Below are 6,798 nucleotides of genomic sequence, written 5' to 3' on the forward strand. Positions count from 1 at the left end.
TCACAATAAAAGTGCAGAGTCATGGCGTGCCATGCATTACCGCATCTCAGTATAGTGTCCATGTTCTTAGTCTTACAAAAGTGATATAAAGCATTTATGATAATCACCAATCTTACGTTTTATTAAGTTTTGTCCTTCCAACCGGAAAATATCCATTCTATATGTCATCATGCCAATTTTAAAAGCTATTATAATAATCCTAAATAAAATTTAACATTGTTCTGTGTGTTTTTATGAATCTTAACCTTTCTGAGTATCTTTATGATGTATACATGTGATTTAAATAAACCTTTACTAGTTAGTTTACGTACTTGACCAACTCGGTGTTAGCGGTTAGCCACTCCCCTTTGACATCCCTATTTTGTAAGTTAAATGCTGTCTTAGATTTTGCAGATTCTGAGTCCAATTCATACGTAGTGTAATTGGACAATAATTTTCACTAGGTGCCTTGAGTGCCATTTTTCTGTGATAGGTCAATTTTAATCAGTTTCCCTTACTCTCTTGGAACATACATTTACATTGGCATTATTGAAATAACCCAAAATACTGACGTAGAAATATTCAGTTACATTTTTACGACGAATCAATTTTTATGAAAATTAGCATTCATGCAATTAAAATTTTGACTCGTTCATGTAGTTATGACTTAACATGGACACTCTTTAGCACATGCACAACGCCCTCAGATTTTGCACTACATTGGTTTTTGTTCGACGTTTGTTTAAATTGCATTTTAAAGCTTTACTTTCAGGAGAGAGCGTACCGCCTAAGCTAAGGTCAAATCTGCTGGCAAAGACGTCCGATGTATGTTGACGACAGTCAGAAAGAATTTTGTCGAGAAATAACTAACCCAGAACTCCACCATTTTATTAGTTCAAGTTTGCACCACAATGCTGTAGTGGTGAAAAGTTAGAGGAATAACGCTCAAATAATGTTGTTATTATAGTCTGGCGTTTTGCTTCTGTCCAGCAAGGAAAATCCTAGGTCTATACTTGAAAGGGGCTTGCTTCTGAATGGCCAGACGCACATAACTTGTACACAAGCAACATCCAAGGAAATTAACGTTCATTCTGTGTAAAATCCACAAAGGTAATTGTTAGAAATTGCAACATTTTGCTTTGGGCAGCGTGCCCTCTCACCGCGCTAGATGCGTCAGGATTGATAACTGTCCTTACTGGGTTATTAAAAATGACCCACATGCATCAGACTACAGCATGACGAAAGCCAAATCAAAAAGCGATGTAGAATGGCTCTTCCAAAACGCTATAGGATTTTGGGGCAATATAACAAAGCCACATTCACTTGATCCACTTAACTTTTTGAAAAAAATCAGAACACTGCCAGTGTTGTGGGCAACTTTGAACAATGTTGCTCGGTTGTTATGTTATGATTATTGTGCAAATAATCATAATCCACGATTATAAGAAAGAATTATGTTACGAGACTACGATGGAATGTACTGTACTATTCCACGAGGCAAAGCAGAGCGAGTGTAATATGGAGCGTTGAACGAATTTCTTCTTTACTCTGCACGAATGTGAATTAAACAAATCATGAAAAACTACCCTTTTCTGAATAAATTCCTCGAGTTTGAAAGTGTCTTCATCAGCTTAATGAAAAAGGAAACTGTGCTCTGCATTTACCATCTGCCAATTAGTATATCTGCATGGAGCCGCGTTTTTGCATCACAATATAGTGTTTTTCCCTCCATGATGTATTCGTGCAAATACAACTCCGAGACATCTAACTACATTCCGCATGGAATTTTTTTTTCAATCGTGCCATGCCATGCGTTAACGTTGGGACGAAAATAATTCAATGACACATAATCAACAACTACTGATCAAAGACAATAAACAACGATAAGGTGAATATGGCTGCGATAACATGAATCTCAGGAGAGGTTATACTGTACAATACACCTGCACCTTCTCCTGATGAGTCTTTTTTGAAAAAAAAAATTAAGGCCGGTTCATACAACAGGCGAATGTGAACGCGGGGCGAATTTAACGTCACAAATGAATTACAGCGAAATTTTGCTTGAGTTGAAAAAGGCCTATGTTGAACTTTTGTGAATTCGCAGAGCAAATATTTGATTTGACGTCACAAATTTGCATTTGTGTTTGCTTTCGCGTGAAGTATGAACTGGCCTTTTACACATATAACCTTACAACATCCGAGGGTGCGTACGAAAATCACTTGATGACTGTCTATTATTTGTTAGGGAAGTATTGCGTTTTACAGGTGTCTTCATGTTTCAGCGCCATCCAGTGGTCTTTTTACTTTAATTTGACGGAATGAAACAGTTCTGTAATGACGATCATAGCTGTTCACGGAAGCTCCATAGCAGAGGTCAAGGGCACGGAATCGTCATTTTTTCTCTCTACAGAAGAACGTTTTGGCTTCACTCGTGACATTCTGTTTGGAGTTTGCGCAGAGGCGTCCTCGAAATGCTTGAGTGGATGCATCTCTGCTCGAACCGAAATGAAGGAGCGGTCTGTCGCACGCCAGGGAGAGATTTTTTGAGAAGCTACAGGTATCTTCTCAACTGTTTCCTTGACTGAATCTAGTTCGTCGGAGCTGGCGGTTGCAACAAAAGTGATGCCCTCTTCGTCTTCGTCCTCCCTTAAGCCGTTCCTGGATTGAATGTGCTCTTTAGAGGATGGATTGGAAAGAATCTCGTCATTAGATCCGCTGATGTCGTCATAGGTGGTCGATCCCATTAGTGAGGACCTCCTCAACCGGCGTCTCTGTTTCCGTCTACGACAGCGATGTCGTAGTTGGATGTTCAGGCTGCGACGCATCAAGCTCCGTGGCTCTTGATAATCGTCGATATCCGTCAGGCGACTCGAGACAAAGTGGTGTTCCAGTCTCTGGGGCTTGTACATGTTGTCAGCGAGGAGGTTGAGCTGACCGGAGATGGAGTCGCGACTGAATCGCTTAGAGACACTGGAACTCATTGGATGCATGTAGATGCCTTGTTCCCTGCCGTTCAGAGACAGCCCGCCAATAACCGACGGGGTTCGACTGCCGATGCTGAACCCATCTGAGGACTGATGCTGCATGCCTACCGAAGACCGATGAAACAAGGATCCGGTCGATCTGATACGTTCCATAGCATCTCTCTCATTTAGTTTACTGAAAACCTCTAGAATCTTGGGGTCTCCTTGGCTGACCTTCCCCTGCATCAACAGAGGCTTAGCAAAATTTTTGTTGAATTTCTCCCATTTGTTTCGCAAGGAGTGGTGTCCGTGTTGGGCAAGGATATCTTCCATTCCCACCATGACGTGGTCAACGAGTCGCTCAAATATCTTTTCATTCATGGTAGGCTTACTTTTGGTCGCTTTCTTGACTCGGAGTCGGCCCACAATGGGCTTGATGGTGGTACCCTGGATGAAGACAGTGAACATGACAACTACGATGCACGAGGTGTACATCATCTTTTTGCTGTGGACCGTTTCGTTACACAGTAAAGAAACGAGCGAGTAGGCGATGGCGCCTCGCAACCCCCCATAGGCCATGATAAACTGCTCCGTGCTGCTAATTTTGGCAAGACGGAAGGAATTTGCTATCCTGGTTTGTACAAACACTCCCATGACCCTATACAACAGACAAAACACAAGTGAGTAGATCACGAAGGCAGTGTTCCACTGGTGGTAGTGGAGATCCACCAGGGTGGTGACGCCCAGAAAGATGAAGATGATGGTCTCGCTGATGCTGCTTAACATCTTCAAGGAATACTTGATGGTAGTGCGCGACTTACGGGAGATGTTGGACTCCACGTATGGCTTCATGAAGATGGCACAGGAGACAATTGCAAGGATGGAAGACAGGTGGAACATTTCTGCTGTAAGGTATGCCATGTAGGCCATGACAAATACAAAGATAGGCTCGATAACCCTGGCCTTGTGAGTAAGGCGCGTCAGAAGGGAGGTCAGGAAGCCGTACAAAAGACCTACGACCAGTCCACCAATTGACACTACGAAGAAGGAGAAGAATCCACTCACTATATCGATGACCTGGATTCTGTCAGCGCCAATGGCATTAAAGGATTCAAAGATCCGGTAAAGAACAACAGTGACGGCGTCGTTGAGCAGAGACTCACCAAATACCAGAATGAACAGAATCTCATTCACCTGCACCTCTTCAAATACTGCTAGGACGGCCACGGGGTCAACAGCAGAAATCAGACTGCCAAAGGTCAGGCACTCCAGGGCAGACAAGTATATGGTGGTGCCGTTTGGGCCGGTCCCGTACCATCCGAGCTGGGAGATGCCGTAGAGGGAGAGGCCAATGGCAACTGTATTGAAGACTGTCCCAATGACGGCGTAGAGAAGGATGGTGCCGATGTTGTTGAAGAACGACCGCATGGGCAGGAAGTAGCTGGCCTCCAGGATGATCGGAGGCAGGAGGAACAGAAAGAAGAGGTCAGTGTTCAGCCCGTAGGAGAGACTGTGCGGGAACGCCTCTGGGTTGATCTTGATTACACCGCCAACCACGAAGCCGGTGATGAGCAGTAGACAGCTCTCAGGTAGCACCTTAGGCAGGAACGTGTTATGGAAGCACAGCGTCGCCAGGCTGGCGACCATGATCCAGAGACAGATGCCGAACGGGACCTGAACCTCCTGCCAATCCAAGTGAACCACTTCGAAGTGATCGATCTTCCTGGACGCGTGACAGACTGTGAAATTCTCATTGTCGTGGGCTGCCGACACATTACCCGGGCAGTACAGTAGCACGAGTGTCCCCACTGCACGCAGTACCAAGTGAGGATATGCATGTTTCGCCATAGCAAAGCAAAAACACAGTGTTATTCCACTCTTTGACAATGTTAACAAAACTGATGTTAACCCCCAGACAAAGTCTGATCAACAAGCAACACTTCATGACAAGCAGAGTACAAGATTACGGTACCTTGAAGGTGTTTAGTAGAATGACCCCAGCCGAAGGGACGAGCTTCCAATATCGTGAAAGCTCGTAGGAATTTCGTCATTCCACTTAAAAATGGCTCACAGAGAAATGCCAGCCAAGATCACGCCTGCATGAAAGATTATAAGTGTACTTATAGTCCGCGAATGTTCTTTCTATATAACCGCAATGATTCAGTGACTCTGATGGCCGGAAACATTTGTCACGACAGCCAGAAGGTACTAAAAAGTGCATGAATTAAAGTTAAGACAAAGAACACGACGTACAACCATGGTGCATTTGGTGATCACTGAACTCTTCTAGGAAACGTGTGAAAGGCCACTGAACCTATTGCCTACAGTTGGGATATAGCCCGGCACAGACCATCGGAATGGATCTTTTGGGGGAATTTCAAATACAAGATGATCAACTCTTTTTCTTCTCATTAGCTTTTGGAGGAATCCCCTCACCATCATTACGATCTTCAGCACTGAATTAAATTAAGCCCCGTCCCTGCACGAGTTGTACCCTCGTGATCTGAGTTTTACCCCTAGCAGGAAAGACCTTTCCCAGCATTAAAGATCCTCATCCCGTGGCATTTTTCCAAGACAGAAAATAACCAGCTGCGGAACTATTTTTAAACCTGTGGCTTCTGTCTGGTTGTGCTATGCGTCATTGTTAAAGCGCGACGTGGAAAGGTCGGAGAAAATCCCACTGAAAATGGCCTAATTTGAAAAAAGGTCACAACAAGATCAGACTTGGAAGAAAAATCATGAAAATATGACAAGTGAGTAATTGGGAGAGTGGCTCCAAACAAAACAAGGTACGCTCTGTAACAATGTTCAATGTAAATCTCACCAAACCACTTCGTTCTTATGCACCTGATAAGGAAACTGCAGGGTTTGAAGCTGGTTCGGACTTGAACCTGCCAACTTCTGAGACTTAATGTAACCAGATTTGAGAAATTAGGCCTATGTGTCCGTTTGACGGCATCTTATTTTTAAATGTCGGAGGAATTTGATTTATAGTGTATAGTTGCACAGGGTTTAAAATTTAAAGTGAGTTATTTTATGAATGTGATAATTGGGCCTTCGGGCATATTAAGTAGGCTATCACCGTGAAATTATCATTTTGGGGAACTGATTTTTTTTGTTCAACCGAGGCTTTGCCTGGCAAAGTGTCTAGTTCACTTGAACATGCAGTGAATACGTCTAAGGGTTTAGTCCTACCTCACATTATTCACAGAAACGTGACTCTCTTTTTGAAAGAACTCTGACTACGTTAGAATAACGTAACAGAATGCATATTTCACATCAATTTCATGTTCAACGTCCAGGATATTATCATGCCATGAACTGCATGCCTAAAAAGTGGAAAAATTTTCGCAATACGGTTCACCGTAGTGCACCTCCAATAGTTTGCGACCAATTCGCCTTTAAGGCATGCAGCCCTGAAGACACATTTTTATCGACAGGCTATGAGTGTTTGATTTTTATCCCGTGTGTTGGGTGTAACTTATGTTTTATAATTCTTGGTTTGTTGTACACGTAGCTATGAATTTGTGATGCGTTTTGCGCATTTATAATTTGTTAATTGTATAGTATTTTATGGAATCATATTTCCTTCTGCTTTAATCTGTAAAATGCATTCAGTTTTGTTCATTTTGCATTTGTCAACGTATAACGAAGGTGCTATATAAAAAAATATGTTCAGTGGCCCGCCCCATATATAATAATACTGCTGCGGCGTACCGCTGTAGTGTGTAAAGTTACTAGTTTCTTTTCGTATATACTTCGACCATAAAAACTCAGCGATGTTAAAACTTTTATCTAAAGTTTGGTCTAGGCCTATATAATAACCAATTACCATTCGTACCCGTAAGTCTATAGC

At 42.8% G+C, this 6,798-nt stretch overlaps 1 pseudogene; it reads right to left on the minus strand.

The window, feature by feature from the left end:
• Positions 1-110: 110 nt before the first annotated feature.
• Positions 111-4,834, minus strand: LOC110978534 (Na(+)/H(+) exchanger protein 2 pseudogene; annotated as a pseudogene).
• Positions 4,835-6,798: the final 1,964 nt, after the last annotated feature.

This window comes from Acanthaster planci, linkage group LG07, assembly GCF_054643075.1.
Source record: "Acanthaster planci isolate LZ-2023a linkage group LG07, COTS_SCS, whole genome shotgun sequence".
NCBI classification, from domain to species: Eukaryota; Metazoa; Echinodermata; class Asteroidea; order Valvatida; family Acanthasteridae; genus Acanthaster; species Acanthaster planci.